At 45.1% G+C, this 16,536-nt stretch overlaps 1 protein-coding gene across 8 annotated transcripts in view; it reads right to left on the minus strand.

Annotated features, from left to right (window-relative positions):
- The window catches only part of Cntn4 (contactin 4), an 819,812-nt gene that overhangs the window by 444,585 nt on the left and 358,691 nt on the right, over positions 1-16,536 (minus strand). The gene's annotated exons all lie outside the window — the stretch shown is intronic.

The raw sequence follows: 16,536 nt of genomic DNA on the forward strand, positions 1-16,536 counted from the left end.
GGACTCCTGTCCCAGAGGCTGAGATTCTCCCCTTGGGGGGATGGGGGATGGTGGGGGGAGGGTTAAAGAGATGAATCAAGGGGCGACATTCCAGGTGTTCCCCGTCTGGATTCCTAATTCACCTGTTCATGTGGGAGACCGTCATTAGTCAAACCTGCTGCACCCCGGAGGAGTCTGAGTTCACCTCCTTCCTGTGTTGGGTGGGTGCTGAAGGACACATACCTAGGATAACTGTGCCTAGGATGGGGAAGAAAGGTAATCCTGTTTCCTGAGATCTGGGAGGAGAGAGACTAGGGGAGAGGAGGGAGAGAGGAAAGAGAAAAAAAAAATGTGTCCTTTTAAAAACTAAGTCTTATGGCAGAGCAGCAGGAGGCCACTGTCACCCTCCTGGTGGTCTCTTGACAAGCAGGTTATGTGACTTTACAGGATGCAGCATTTGTGTGCCACAGGAAATGCATCTGTTCTATTCTAATCCGTACAGTAGCCGGGTGTGGTGGTGCCCATCTGACATCCCAGCAGGTGGATCCCGAGTTCAAAGCCAGTCTCAGCAATAGCAAGGCACTGAGCAGCTCAGGGAGACCCTGTCTCTCAATAAGATATAAAATAGGGCTGGGGAGGTGGCTCAGTGGTTCAGTGTCCCGGAGTTCCATCCCTGGTACCCACCTCTCACCCCCCCAAAAAGAAAAAAAAGTAACACATGTTTTATCAAATTTCTACTTTATGTAAATATCAAAGTCACTGAGTAGCAATGAGTGCTTCAGGTGGGAACAAATGATTGTATCTTGCTTCTATGAAGTATCACCATTAATTTTTTTTTTTAAAGGTGGATACTGAAATCGATCTTGTTTTTGAATTCAGAGAGGTGACAAGACGTCCCCCCAAATAACACATGCCCAGGTCGTTAACAGTCATGTAATCCACCATACGATCTTTCTCATTGAAGGGTTTCGAGAAATTTTTCTGATTTATTTATTTCGGTGCTGGGGATGGAACCCAGGGGCACGTCACCAGGGAGTCACATCTCCAGCCAAAACTTGATTATTATTATTATTATTTTTTTTAAGATAGAGGTTCACTAAATTGCTTAGGGCCTCACCAAGTTGCTGAAGTTGGCTTTGAACTCACCTGCCTCCTGCCCCAGCCTCCAGAGCCCCTGAGATTGCAGGCTTGTGTCAGTGCACCCAGCAGAAATCTCATTGGGTGAAATGGCTCCTTAAGGAGGTACTACCATCTCAGAGAAATCCGCTTTGGTTTTGCTAAACTGAATCATATGGACATGATAGCATGGTTTGACTGACATCCCTGGGGTTCAGGGTTTACTTAAATAGGAGCAACTTGATCTCTAGTGTGTTATATTCCCTCCATAGGTCAAGATACTGGGTGGCCTTCCTGGGAGCCTAAGGTGGCTAGGAATCTTACTTTTCAGGCATATGCAAACAACATGCCCCTGACACCCAATTCTCATACAGGAGTGCTAATGACTTGACATCAAAGCATCCTGTCTGACAGGTCTCCTTTTGGAGATCTACAATAAAGAAGCAGGTCTCCTCCTTACAGAATTGAGGAGCTGAGAAGGGACACGGGCAGGATGCAGGATTACTGAGCCCTGTGAACAAGACCCGTGCCTGGGCTTCCTCGCTCAGACAAGAGTTCAGGGGAAATCAGACAGGAACTCTCGAAAGCCCAGTGATTGTTTTGGAATGAGCACAGAACAAACCAGTGATCAAATGAAACAAAATACAAAACGGAACCAGGTAGGGGCAGGAGAGCCCGGGAAAGACGTCTCATTGGGAACAAAAGGAAAACAGAAAGAGAAAGCTTCCCCCAAACCCCAGGGCAGGTTGAAAAGCGGAGGAGGGAGCAGCCAACGGTGAGAAGAATGTGTCCTCCCAAGGACAGTCCACTCCAGCTCTCGCTGAAGTTCAAGGTGGGCAGGCATCTTTTGGGGCAACCCAGAACACACACCAACAAAGTTATCTTTTAAAATACTCAGTGGGTGATCTGGTTTAGCAATCCTCCAAGAAAAAGGGTGGGAAGGGACATCAAGGATTCTTATTATGCGGATAAGATGTTTTACATTGGAGGCCAGGCTTTCAAGTTTGCTTAGGAAGACAGAAAAAAAAAAAAAAAAAACCTTTGCAAGCCAGAAGGAATGAGCCTTGGCTTATTCTGTGTCCCCCCAAACCATTTCTCCTTTCAGATACCGAACCTCTTTAAAGACTTTTCCTGCAAAGCCACCTCAACGCACCATTTTCAAATTCTAAACAAATTTTCTACAAGGAGACAGCAACAAGAAAATGATGATTATTTTTTTTCTCCGTATTTAGTATCGCTCTTCAAGAGTAAAATGGGTGGCTTTTGAAGAAGACTTCTGCGGTCACAGTCCCCAGCTACAGAGGCAGTGCCAGGTGACCTGTGGTGGCCAGAAGGATTCCGAGATCACACCAGGATGCATAGCTACTAACTCTGCCCCAAGACTCCTAGTGCCCAACCACAAGTAGGAGCAGCCTCATCCCTAAGGAATGTGGAAAGGGAGATGAGTCTTAGCCTGAGCCAACCATCTTCCACGTGGTCTGCAGAAGTTCAAGTTCACACACAAGGTCCACCGTGGAGACAGGATTCAAAACCTCGTGATTCCTGCCACAGCCACACAAACCCATTATCAAAAGGGCCACTCATGTCACATGCTCTGCTCTGTTAGTGAGCTTGTGAGACCCAGAGTCCCACCTTTTCTGGAGAAAAAGAAGAATCTCCTTTCCCAGTTCCTGACAACAGAGATGATATTTAGTCGGTTGGTATTTGCATACTACCTTTTAGGATTTAGGTCCTAGAGTGGAATAATTTTTTTTAAAGTATCTTAATAGCTTTATTTGTTCCTCGCAGAGAATTAACATGTTTACATCCTAGGACATCCTGTTTATTTAAATATTAAGGAGGATGACTCTGGAAGGGTATGCATTTTGTCGATCAAAATACAATGGTACCAGAATTGGGCATGGTGGCCTGAACCTATAGTCCAAGTTACTTAGTCTAAGGCAGAACTGTTTGGGTCTGGGAGTTCAGGGACAACCCAGCCAATGTAGCAAGAATCCATGTTAAAAAAGAAAAAGAAACTATATACACTCCGGGCGCAGTGGTGCATGCCTGTAATCCCAGTGGTTTAGGAGGCTGAGGCAGGAGGATCGAAAGGTGGAGGCCAGCCTCAGCAAAAAGCAAGGTCCCAAGCAACTCAGTGAGACCCTGTCTCTAAATAAAATATAAAATAGGGCTGGGGAGGTGGCTCAGTGGTTGAGTGCCCCTGAGTTCAATCTCAGTGCAAAAAAAAAAACAAAACAAAACAAAAAAAACCCCACAAAACTTTAATTGGGTTAGCACTGGGGGTTGGGACATAGTGTTCATTTCCTTCACCAGGTGATACTGTGTGTCCCTGTGTCTGTGTTTCTGTATCACACTGCAAACAGAGCTGAATAATGTTCCACCAACAATTTCCTTCCTTAGTTCATTTGCCACATTTTTCAACCGGCTGAGAAGCCAGCATTTGATAGCAATTGTATTCCACATCACACACTTGTTGGTAATAACGCTTATTAAATAGAAAACCTTGATCTCTCGGAATTGAAAAATCAAAAGAAAGCGGCGGCAAGGAGACTCTGCAAAATGTAAACCGCTGTATTTTTTTGTGCTTGATCCTCCACGACATTACCATCATGCGAAATGAACAACAAAGGGGTGTCAATAACTTGCATTTAAGTAACATACAGCTTGTTTGATTTTTGCAGCACATTAAATGAAACATCGGTGCCATTCACACACATATCAAAATTGAAAAATGCCTTCCACGCACTCAAAAGGTACCGACAATAGAGATGATATTTAGTCAGTGGGTATTTTCCTACTACCTTTTAGGATTCAGGACAAGTGGAATGATTTTTTTTCCTAAGAAAAATATCTTAATATCTTTATTCGTTCCTCGCAGAGAATGAACATGTTTACATCCTTCCTCTAACCTATTTGCAGTTGGAAAAAAAGAACTGGAAGTCCCCACAGAATACTTTACAAAACAACAAATACACGAGGGAGCTCATCACCTTCAGTCCACACAGATTTCCGAGGCACAGGTGCCTGAATACACTGCTGCCCAGGTGCACCGATGCAGGCCCCGCCCACTCGGTGTTCTGATCCAACTCATCATACTTAATGCTACCCAGTGAAGATCTAATTCCAAAATGGGGATGCGCTAAATTGTATCGTGCCAACCTGCACATTGAAGAATGGGGAAATGCAAACTTAACTCTTTTGTATCTGCAACCTGCAGATTTTGCAGAATCCTCCACAAAGCTTACCTACAACTTCCTGTCCTCCGTACATGGGTTTTAAGCCCCCCAAAAGGTTGAGCAGGGATCAAATTAGATATCTCTCCTGTTGTGCTCACTAAACTAGTTTGTAAGTGCTTCCTCATGCATCGCCTGTATCTTTCTCTTAATAAGTGGAAGAAGGGACACGTACTTTGTTTCACTTTTCATGTAACAAACAAGGTAGCTCTCTGCCTGGTGTTCCTGTTCCAAATCCTCAGAGGGGTGCCTCACTCTGGAAACTGATGAGGGACTAAAACTTTAGGGAACAAATCACCACGTAGAAACCGAGGACACAGACTCTTGGTTCAGGTGCGCCCAAGTATTAACTGAGAAGCATCTTTTCTTGCAGCTTTTAAAATATTCTTGCAAGAAAGGTACTGTTTCAGGATTGCTGAAATTTAAATTTATATATATATATTAAAAATCTTTGGTTCAGAACCAGCAATTCTACTCCCCAGAATATGACTTCATAAAAAAACATATACAATAATATTTAGAGGGGCAGTATTAATAAAAGACAAAAAAAAAAGTTTTAAAAAACTCTAACACCCATCACATGAAGAATAGATAATAAAACGTGGCATTTCCAAAACACTGGAGTATTATTGGGTCTTAAAAAGTAATGAAGCAGCCAGGCATAGTGGCACATGCCTGTAATCTCAATGACTAGGGAGGCTGATGAAGGAGGACTGCAAATTTGAGTCCAGCCTTGGCAATAGAGCGAGGCCCTAAGCATCTTAGTGAGACCCTGTCTCAAAATAAAATATAAAAGGGTTGGGGATATGGCTCAGGGGTTAAGCACCCCTGGGTTCAATTTCTGGTATCAAAAACAAACAAACAAACAAACAAAAAGGTACTTGTACATCTACAGCACAGGTATGGATGAATGAATGAACTGTGAAAACAGGAAGCTATGTGACAAAAAAGCCAGTCACCAAAAAACACGTTTTATATGATTCCCTTTAAATGCAGTATCCGAAATAGGCAAATCCAAAGAGACAGGAAGTCGATCAATGTTTGCCAAAGTCGATAAATGTTTTGATAACTCAAAAGAAAGCTGTTCATAAAAATATTTTCTATAATTCGTCTTTTTTTTTTTTTAAATTCATTTTTAGGTGATGCATCAAAACATACAGATCCTACATATGGATAGGGGAACCATGTGATGTTTTAATACATGTAAATATTGCCTGGTGTTCACGTCAGATGACAGATTAATCTCAAGTACTGGCCTTTAGGATGCGGTGGCAACTTTCAAAATCCTTTCTTCTAGTTTTTTTTTTTTTTTTGGTAGAAGGATTGAACTCAGGGGCACTCAGCCACTGAGCCCCATCCCCAGCCCTATTTTGTATTTTATTCAGAGACAGGGTCTCCCTGAGTTGCTTGGGGCCTCACTAAGTTGCTGAGGCTGGCTTTGAACTCATGATCCTCCTGCCTCAGCCTCCCGAGCTGCTGGGGTTACAGGCATGAGCCACGGCGGCGCCCGGCTTCTTTTAGATTTCTGACATGCATGGTGCATCATTGTTATCTGCCCTGCCCCTCCTGGGCCATCCTCACCAGAACTTCTTGCTCCTAACCAATGTGTTAACTCGGCAGCCATTGATCCACAAGTCCCCACACCACCTCCTACCTGCTCCGAATGGACGCACACATTCACAGCAGGTTGAGCAATAGAAATTTCAAATACCCTGACCTGGGTTTTTGTGTGCATTGAGAACACAAAGGTCATTTTCTTGAAAATTTAAAAAAAAAAAAAATTAGCCATTCAATCATTTTCATGTCTAAGTACCCCAGGGGCCGCCTCGACCCTGTTATCAGGGGGATTCAGGGTAACATAAAGCTGGAGAGACCTGGGCTGGTGGTGCTATTTACACTTCCCAGAGAACCCCCCTGAGTGGTTGTTGACTCTCCATTGCTTTGCTTGTCTGGATTTTATTACAGGGAGGAACCTTTTGTAAGTTCAAAGCCAAGGTCAGGGCTCTTCGGCTGCGATCCAGACTGGAGGCATAAATCTTTCAAAGCAGATCCTTCCCCACTGGCTTCACCAGAGACCCCGACACGTGTCACCATGTCACAATGAAGCGACTTTCATTAAGTCGCAACGTGGAATGTACCTTCACTTGACGGACTCTGAAAAATTGCTCTATCTTTTCTCTATTCCCACGACCGCTGTCACCGTGTCACAAACGGAGAAAAGTTTGAGAGGGAAAAAAAAAAAAAAAAGAAATGCTTTTCCAAGAGTTGTCACCACCGGCAGCCACATAATACGTGACGCGACTAAGAGAAAATCGACAGAGTGCGGGAACCCAGACAGGGCATTTATTAGAAAGGCCGACATCTCACTTTCATAAACCACAAGGTTTTATGAAAAAAAAAAAAAAACAAGAATGTCTTCCCTAAGCTTCTGGAACATTCCATGTGCAGCGGATTCTCTTTGTCTTCAGTTCCCAGGACTCTGCAGAAAGCATCTATCCCGGCTACAGCGTTCAACATCCTTTACTTCACATAACTTGAAATAAATAACCAAAAAAAAAAAAAAAAAAAAACCAACCAACCAAACAAACAAACAAACCCAAACAAAACAAAAAGATAAGAAATAACTAACCACAGACTGGGACCAAGCGTTAGCAGGTCAGTTTTGGACAGAAAGAAAAAGTTAAGGGCATAATCCCAGTTTAAACACTAAGTGAGATGCAAACTTCTTCCCTGACAGGTTGATAGAACGGTTAGTCTAGTTCATTTACTTCTGATTTCAAATAAAAATACAGTAAAAAAAAAAAGAGGTAAGAAGACCCACGAGGAAGAATTTCTTCATTATCAAATTCACTGTGGGCTACATAAGGGATTTCAATGCATCTGTATCCTTGTTACCCAATTGCCATCTGCTTGCCACCACCGAGACTGATGTCACAGGAGAGCTAATTGCCAATTCAGCATCTGAAGCCCGACCTCTCCCTATCACTGAACTCAGAATCTGCACTGTCCTCCGCTCCTGTCTGACAAGCACTGTCCCCAACCCTTTGCTACCAGTGTCACTGTCTACTGCTTGGAATAGTGGGTACATGAAATGATAAATTTCTTATAACTAATGCCGATAGCATCAAACGAACACAAGAAGACAAGAGAGACTGGATTGCTGAATTACTTCCAATGCATGGCACAAAACATGAGATTTTTCAAATGATCGTGATGCCAAAGCCTTCATATGGATTCGCAGGTTAAGAGATACACTAAGTCGATCTTTAAGCCTGCACCTTTTCCAGGGTGTGGTGGCACCTGCCTGTAATCCCAGTGGCTCAGGAGGCCAAGGTAGGAGGATTCCAAGTTCAAAGCCAGCCTCAGAAAAAGTGAGCCCTAAGCCACTCAGTAAGACCCTGTTTCTAAATAAAATACAGAATAGAGCTGGGGATGGGGCTCAGTGGTTGAGTGCCCCTGAGTTCAATCCCCAGTACCACCCCCACCCCCCCAAAAAAATCATATTGCCTAGTGAAGTCAAAGCCTTCTCAGTTTGGATAAGTATAGTCCATAATGTTTGCCTAATGAAGAATTGATTCATGATATATATCAAAACATGTATTCCCTCCATTAAGTTACAAATGAATATATATATATGTGTGTGTGTGTGTGTGTGTGTGTGTGTGTGTGTGTGTGTGTGTGTATGCATGCATACACATTCAATTCACATAGAATAGCTAATATAAGCATTTCTGTCTGTATATATACACACAAAAATTCATGTGTGCCTATGATAGCTAACATACATGTTTCTGTGCGTTTCTGTGTGTACAGTAACTGCTCAGGCAGGCCAGAGGCCTACCAAATCCAAAGCCGGCAGCAGATGATCTGCCCAGTCACTAGTGGTGGACACACCCCCCTGAGTGCTGTGTTCGATTAAGGGAGCTAAGTTGGGAGACCACTGCTGCTGTAGGCTCGGGCAGTAACTCCCAGTTCCTCTCCTGGCCTCCTAGGATCATGCAGCGGCGGCTCTCTGGTGATAAGCACTGCCACTCTGTGCTTCTGAAAACATGACACCCACGCAATTCATCACTGCACAGTGCTCAGCCTTCACCCATCCAAAAAAAGACCAAGCTGTCATCTACCCACAATGTCCCTCTGACTGGCTCCTTCAAAACTTAGGTAAGCACCTGAGTTCCAAGAGGGATGTCCAGAGGGACAGGAAAAGCCAAGGGACGCCGGGGAAAGGTATTACGAGGCTGACAGACGCCGTGTGTTTTAGTACCAATTTTCTTTTTACACATGGAAATGGAAACGGTGCGCTCAAAGCTCCTCTGCGCTTCGTCCCCGTACTATTTACTTCTGAATGATGATCCTTAATAGGAACAGCACTTTGCAGTTATAAAACACCTTGTTTTCCACAAGCTCAACGTGTTTCCCCACGTATTCATCCAACCGTACCCAGGAACGTAGCCCAGCTAGCTCTGGCTGCCCCGTCCTCGTTACAAATGGGTTCCAAAACAGGGTCCCTTTGGTCAACTTGGTCCTTGGAGTCCTGGGGAGAGGGATCCCCAGGGGCTGAGCTGGGTTTATTGCAGCAGAACAAGCAGAGAGGCCTGCTGTGGTGACTCCGTGGCCTAATGACCAAAAAAACCCCACCTACCCTCGAATGAATTCAGAGGTGGCTTCAATGACTGAGCTCGGTGAGGCCCACATCATTTGGGGTTCACAGCAATATCTTGGGAATGGCTTTGTCCTTCCATTTTATATGGCCTCTAAGAAAGGCTCTTGGATACCACAGAAGTATGCCCAACTGGAGGAAAGAGACCAAGAAAATAGGGAGAAGAGAGAAAACCAGGGTGTGGAGGTCATCTAACCAAGGTGCCCATCACTGGTCACTGTCCTTCCTCTGCCCCTCAGGGGTATATCTCATTAGACGGTACGTACTTTGATGAGGAAAATGACATTACGTTTGTTTGTTCTGTTCAGATCAAATCCTTGTGCCCCAAAATAAAGATCAAGTATTTAATAGAAGATGGTAAAATAAATGAACGAATATAGGCCAGCCATGCTGGGGACGGGCCACCTGTCGATTCCATCCACTGCATAGGTACACAAGGAAAAAAAAAATGACTGTACTCAAACACCAAACTACCCCATTCCCTGTCCCTTTATCACGTAAAACTCCGAAAAACGTCTAGTGGAAGACTAAATGGAATTGAGGTTGTGTCTTGTGGACCAAACCCAGTTTTCTTTGTCCTTGAAACGTGATAGAATCAGGGATAGGACTTCCTCTATTTGCTTCACCCAACAGTGCATGTTGATATAAAGTTTTAAGAAGAGAAAAAGAATCACCAACTTTTCCTTTTTGGAAACAGTGGTGTATTCACAACCGGCGGCTTTGAAGCCTCAAGATAAAGATATTAAATGTGTTAGTAAGACCAGTGACCACAATGGTATTTTATTAAACCCACCCACTTGGGCATGGAAAAATCTGGGTATTTATTGAATCCTGTGTCCTCAGCTTCACACGAGCACTTGTACAACGTGAGTTTTTCAATGTGAGGATTGCAAAGTGCCAATTAATGAGACATAGGAGGATCTAAAATATCCCTGTGGGAATACTAGCCTCTGTGAGGTTTTTTTTTTTTTTTTTCCTGAACGTACACAGAATAGACTGTTAAAGTACTTTTCCTCTTTCACGTAGGGGACAAGTCACACATGCTGCAACCCCACATTTTCCAGTTCTCTCCATAAGAGACCTCTCAAATCCATTTTCAACAGAGGTCAAAAACTGGACGTCTAAGGATTTGGGGCAGATGGGTTGAGCTTTCAAATATTTTTTAAAAAATAAACAGTAATAATATGCGAAATGTGTGAGATGTGGCAACCCGGGGCCCTCACTCTTCCGTGACAGTGACATCCACTACAGACACTGAGATACGGTCTTTGGTGGACCCTGCAGACTCACTAAGTGTGACAACTGGTCTACCTCCCTGGTGCATGTTCTCGGCCTGATCTTTACTTTGGGCTTCTCTGGCTCTCAGCAGAGACGGAGCTTCGTGACATACGGAGAGAATCGGGAGAGAAATGAAAAACACCTTCTCTGGCCAGGGAAAGAGTGTCCAGGGCTCTGGAAATCCTGGCTTCCACTCCCAGACAGGGTGGTCTTTCGATGGTGGCTCACCCCTCCGGACCTATCAGAAGAGGATCAGGCCTGTCCCTTGCAACCAGATCTAAAATGCAATCATCGCACATCACTGTGGACCCCATGGGTCAGGCGTCGTCCTTGGACATACAGGGATCGATCTGTGTATGGCAGGGCCGTAGGCTAGGGGTGGCGGAATTTGCCATAGGACGATATGGCGCTTTGCAGGAGGATCTCAAGTTCGAGACCAGCCTCAGCCATGCGGTGAGATCCTTAGTGACTGAGGAAACCCCGTCTCAAAATCAGAAGGGCCCCGGGGGTACAGCTCCGCGGTCAGCATCCCCTGAAAATGCCACTTTGGGTGGTTAAAGGGAAGCTACGGGAGGCCATTATTTTTGGACTGAGCTGTGGCTCTAGGACCCCAGAGACCAGGCCAAACAAGATAAAGTCACGGGTGCTAAAGGTCTAGGGTCAGACTGAAGCCTTAAGGAAACAGATCCCTGCACAAACCAGGCGGTCCCCCCCACCCCATCAGGAGACTCTAGTCTACCTGGGTCATGGAACAAGCAAGCCCCCTACAAAGAAGTCAAGCCGATGCTGCCCAATCGTGCGTGTGTGTGTGTGTGTGTGTGTGTGTGTGTGTGTGTGTGAGATTCTTTGTTCCCACGGCACCAAATCCAGTGCTCCAACCTTTCCCGGGAGAAGCCCTCAATTCTATTTTGCAGAATGAAACTGGGCCCATCCGTGGGTCACAAATAGAAGCCGATGAGGTCTCTGACTAAACGTGTGGTCCTTGTGTCTTCTGACAAATATAATTTTATTTATTTATTTTTAGCGGAGGGACCAGAAAAAGAAGAGGTTGCGACAAGGGTCCCCCAGACCTTCCTTTTCCTTTGGAGAAGCTGACAAAGCTCCCAGGTGAAAGACACCTTCCCTAAACCAGGAGCAAGTGGCCTTTTCATCGCCTGAGACAGGAGCCGAGACCTGGGGGCCCTGTAAGAGACCCGTCAAAATGACTCTTCTCCTTGTCTCCACATCTATTGCGGTCACTTTTCCACAATGGCCTCCCTTGGTTCAACCTCAGACACAAAGAGTTTAGGGGTTCCGTCATTTCATCTTCATGGGGGGGAGTGGCATGCATGAGTTTTTTTTTTTTAAAAAAATCTCTACACTTTCTCCCGTTCATCTGTTTCCTGTCCCTTTAATTCCCAGGCCCAACCAGGGACCACAGAAGGTCAGGTTTCACCTCCTCTGCACCTGCCGCTGGTCACAGCTGCCAGCTCCCCTGCTTCCAAGGAATCACTTCTAAAGTTGCTTATCCAAAAACAATTTTTAAAAAGTTTGCCCACTTAGCATTGCGTGCAGCAATCGTATCTGGCAGTTATGTCTTTCTCTTTAACATGGTTATTGGAATGCCTATTTGGATACTGACTAAAGTTACCAAATATCCCTCCGGAGGAATCTGCTTCAAATTTGGGAGACTGTATGAAGCCCCAAATTTATCAAAACAGTCAGTTTTGAGGAATGTTTACGGCCTTCGGCCAACTTTCAAACTTGTCCCTCCTTGCGATTTGCAGATTATTTTTGGATCGGAGACTTGCAATACACACAACCAAGAATGTTTCTCCAAGGGAAATGTTTCAGTCTATCACTTCACATGAGCATCTCGAAAAGCTTTTGCATGTTGTGGAAAATATTTTTTTGGGGAAAAAAAAATTCCCACAGCAAGGGATGGGACATGGAGTCACGCACGGTCCTGGAGGAACGAAAGAGATCTGTACCAATCTCAGGTCACCCTGTGCACCTGTGAGCTTAAAGAACTGGTTTCCTCCTGATCATTCATGAGTAAAGACATTTTTTAAAGCATTCGTACCTCTTAAATGTACTTACTTGCCACAAAAAGGCAATTTCAACAAGAAATGTAATACTACCGGAGATGTTAAGAACAGCAATCAACTCGATACCTCTGTGGGTTCCAAAGGGAGAGGAGGGGGCCCTCCGGAGAAGTAGCCTGTCAGTCTAAATCTGTGGTGTGCCTCGTCTTCTCTCTGACAGCTGGACGGGTGTCAGAGTCACACACTTTAAATTACCAGATTCACACTGAGCACACAGGTCCTACAGATGCCAGAGACTGTGTTTGAACACATGATTTGTTCTGTTCCGGGAGACGGTGGCTGTCTTCACCTCTGACATCGGGTGTGATGCTGGTGCCTGAGCAGCGTGGCCAGTCTGCAAGGCACGAGATCTGCAGTGAATTCTAACCAGCTCGGGGGGCCACCTTCTTGCACGCAACCGTGTCTAATCAGTGACACGACTCATCCACCGGTTCATGTCCGGTTGGCAGGGTTCTGTATGCAAATGCTCGGGGACATCTGCACCGTCTTGGTCTGGACGTGATGCTTGGTGGAAGAGACACAAAGCTAAGGGCACGCCGTTCATCAGGATGGTGTTACCTTACGACCACCAGGACCACGAACCTCAGATTCCCTTCCCCAGCAGTGAGTGCGACTTCATAAAAGGAACCTCCTCGGAACCAGTCTTTCTACCCCATCTGCAAGGAGGACCTGGGGTCATACAGAGAAGAAGAGGGCGACGTGGTGGATCGGGAGCCCAAGAACTGGAGAAGAAAGAACCGAGGCGATTTCCCAGCAACCGGTGTAAATCGCTCAGGATTTCCACCGATCCTGGTTTACCAACATCCACCCAACGAGGCGGGAGATACCCCTGCGCTCCTCCAGAAATTCTCATTAAAATGAAGCAACCTCACTCTTGAGCCATGATACCCACTTCATTTAAGATGATTATATTTTAAACCTTGTCAGCCAGCACCGTCAAGTGCCAAAAGCATTCTCTGCACCCCCCCAACCACCCCGCCCCATCTCTTCATTGATCCAAATTTCCTAATCATTGGCACCGCAGCTCGGCAGTGCCTGAGCCAGCTCCTTTGGAAAGACCTTGGGTCTTTTCACTTCCCCAGCACCATTTCCCAGAGCAGCATGAGACCACAGCTCTCTCCACCGTAGCAGACCCATTCATTCCTCCTCCACATCCTTATTTACATGGTTTATTTTTATTGTGATTCATTTATTTTTTATTTTTTTGCTTGCAGGGCAAAGTGCTCTCGGGTTTCTGTCTGGTAACCCTGAAATCGGATGCCCGGCCCAGTCAGCTTCTCGAAATTCCATCCCATCTTCAAAATGTGGAGCTCTGCGTCTTGTAACGTGCCGTGAGCAACACTCTATGCCTCCGCCGTTTCTTCTGATGGGCTGCTTTCGATGTTAAATCATCGCCTTCCTCTCTTGGAAACAACAGAGAGGCTTCATGCGGAAGATTCACAAGGTCTTGCACATGCCTTCTTGCGAACAGAGGCCAAGAAAGGAGAAGCTGTGCATAAAACCCGAAGCCCCAGCTAAGTCCGATCCACAACTTTACCTTTCTCTCTACACAATTAAAAAAAAACAGCCTGATAAACCAATTGTTGGAGCTATTAACTAAGTGACGTGGAACTAGACATCTCAAATCTTCGGATGTCCTGGTGTAAGTACCTGAAGCCACCTGCTCAACTTTATACTGGACAATTTGAGAGCCACAGATAATCCCACGTTCCCTGGGACCCTTATAAATACACGTTTTGCACCGAAACAGTCTTCAGTACAAAAGTCATTTGGGTTCTGGGAAGATGCCTGTCTATCAAAAAGAGAAATTATCTCACAAGGACTCATTTCTACTTAACAAAAGACTAGTAGACTCCAAAAGCCGGGGTAGCTACCGCCACCCCCCCCTCCCCCCCCCCCCCCCGGCTTTATGAGATTTGAAAAATTAATTTTATACTCTGCATGGATCACATCAAATACGGTCGACAAGTTCAATAAGGAATGACATTAATATTCATCCTTCAGCGTAGTGAGCCACACAGAGTTTTCCAAACGGAAAAGAAAGAAAAAAACGGAGAGGGAAATGAATATTCCAACTTATATTTAAAAGGCTGTCATAACGCCACTCTGATCTGGAGGAAGATGAATCCATCAAAGCTATGACTGTTTTCAAATGGCCACTTAACATCCATCCCAGAACGTGCTCCATGCTAAACAAGTATTTATATATCAGCATATATATCGTCAACCGTTAAGCTGGATATTTTGTGCCATTCCCAATGTGTATTTTATTTTATCAAATAGTGAAAGAAATAATAATAATATAAAAAAAACCCCACTACTGTGTTTGTTGTGCAACTAACTATAAATTCGGGAACTAATTTAGCTTCTTTCAACACCTGCAGGGAAGATGGTCAAATGAAGTCTATTCACAATTTGGTCCAAGTAACCCCAGAATCATTTAGCTGATGGTTTTAGAAACTTGGGGGCCGCGTCTCTTTTTTAACGAAGAGATTGATCTAGCAGCAATCCCTAGTTCAGCGATGACCAGAAATCATCATAGCAAAAATTGCCCATGAAATAATTTTCTTATCTTAAATTCCCAAAACATGGCTCACTCAATCAGGCTGCCACAGACAGGCTTATTTCTTCATGAAATAACTTATGACTTTTATTTATCATTTAATAAGACAATAATATCTTAAGGGAAAAGCAAGGTTCTTGGATGCACTTTTCTTTTTTTCCTAAAATAAAACTTATGCCCCCGCTCTGCGGAAATGGACTCTCACTGGATTTTTTTTTAATTGGTTATTTTTAAATCGACTGTTGTTAGTTTAACACATTAGAGTGAAATTTGCCTGATCCACTTCCACACAGAATGTAAGAGAATTATTTCACTTTAAAAACGGACCTGGTAGCCGAGTAGGGTAGCGCATGCCTAGAATCCCAGCCACTCGGGGTGGGGAGGCTGAGGCAGGAGGATCACAAGTTTGAGGCCAGACTCAGCCACTCAGTGAGACCCCCCCCCCATTTCAAAATAAAATCCAAAGGGCTGGAGATGTAGCTCAGAGGGAAATTGCCCCTGAAAACAACAGGAAAGAGGCAGGAGGAGGGCCCAGGAAACACAGGAGCAAGCGAAGGAAAATCTGGAAGAGACAGAAAGAGAGAGGAAATGAGGGAGAAAGGGAAGAAGAGATAGAGGATGAAAGAAAATGTCCTAGCAATGTTTCACGGGAGTGACAACATCACACTTCTCCCAGTCCCTAGGTGTATCCCCAGTACATCCTAGGAGTGAGGGGTTTGAGGGAGTTGTCATGAGTTACACTTTGCTAACTTACAGAGCATCTCGGAAATCACACTTCATTTTACAGGGGGGTCCTGAGGCCCAGAGAGGTGATGCAGCTTGCTGGAGGCTGCACAGCCACTTAAAGGAGACTAACTCAAGCTTTTGCCGTCACGGGGGGTGTGCAGTGTGCACTTTAACAGCAAGTACAGAAGAGGTGGCTGGTGTTTGCAGTCATCCAATTGAGTAGGATGACGGTAGGTAGAGAAGACCTGCTAATGTTTGCAATCATCCAACTCATCAAATTCATTATTTGTCATTTGACCCTAACTTCACTTTTTCATCCTACTTTGGAGGCAGTTTCTAGAACTTCGTTTCTCGCCTCCCACCTGTGAAGGAAAGCTGGGGGGGGGGTGCAATTTGTGCAGACAGGACCTGCTTCTGAATGCGGCTGAGGATGCTATTGAGTCCTCCGTGGGTCTCCCCCAGAGCTGTGGGACACAGGAAACCAACTGTCAAGAGCTGCAAGCTCCCAATGCCAGGGACTCTGCTCTGTGTTCCTGTGCCCCTGGTCACAGGACATTTTTTTTTTGCAAGTGTTCAACAGAAGCATCATCTCGGAGCTCAGCAGGTGCTGTTCTTGGGGCAGCGCAGACACCATGTACAGTTTGCTGCGGGGATTTGCACACATGCAGACACAGACACGCCATGTATGAAGCTGCAGGGCTTCTCCGTTTCTCTCTTTTATGGCCCTTTGAACTAATTTTGAAGACCGATCCAATCCCCTGGTTTTAAAAGGGTGTCCGTGAAACCCATCTGGCTGCCCCATCTGTCAGGACAGCGGGCCCTAAGCCCACCCCTGGAGCGTTCAATCCCCTTTCCCACAGATTAAACACCACCAGGGAGGTGAGGCCCCCATTT

This window comes from Ictidomys tridecemlineatus, chromosome 16 (genome assembly GCF_052094955.1).
Source record: "Ictidomys tridecemlineatus isolate mIctTri1 chromosome 16, mIctTri1.hap1, whole genome shotgun sequence".
Lineage (NCBI taxonomy): Eukaryota > Metazoa > Chordata > Mammalia > Rodentia > Sciuridae > Ictidomys > Ictidomys tridecemlineatus.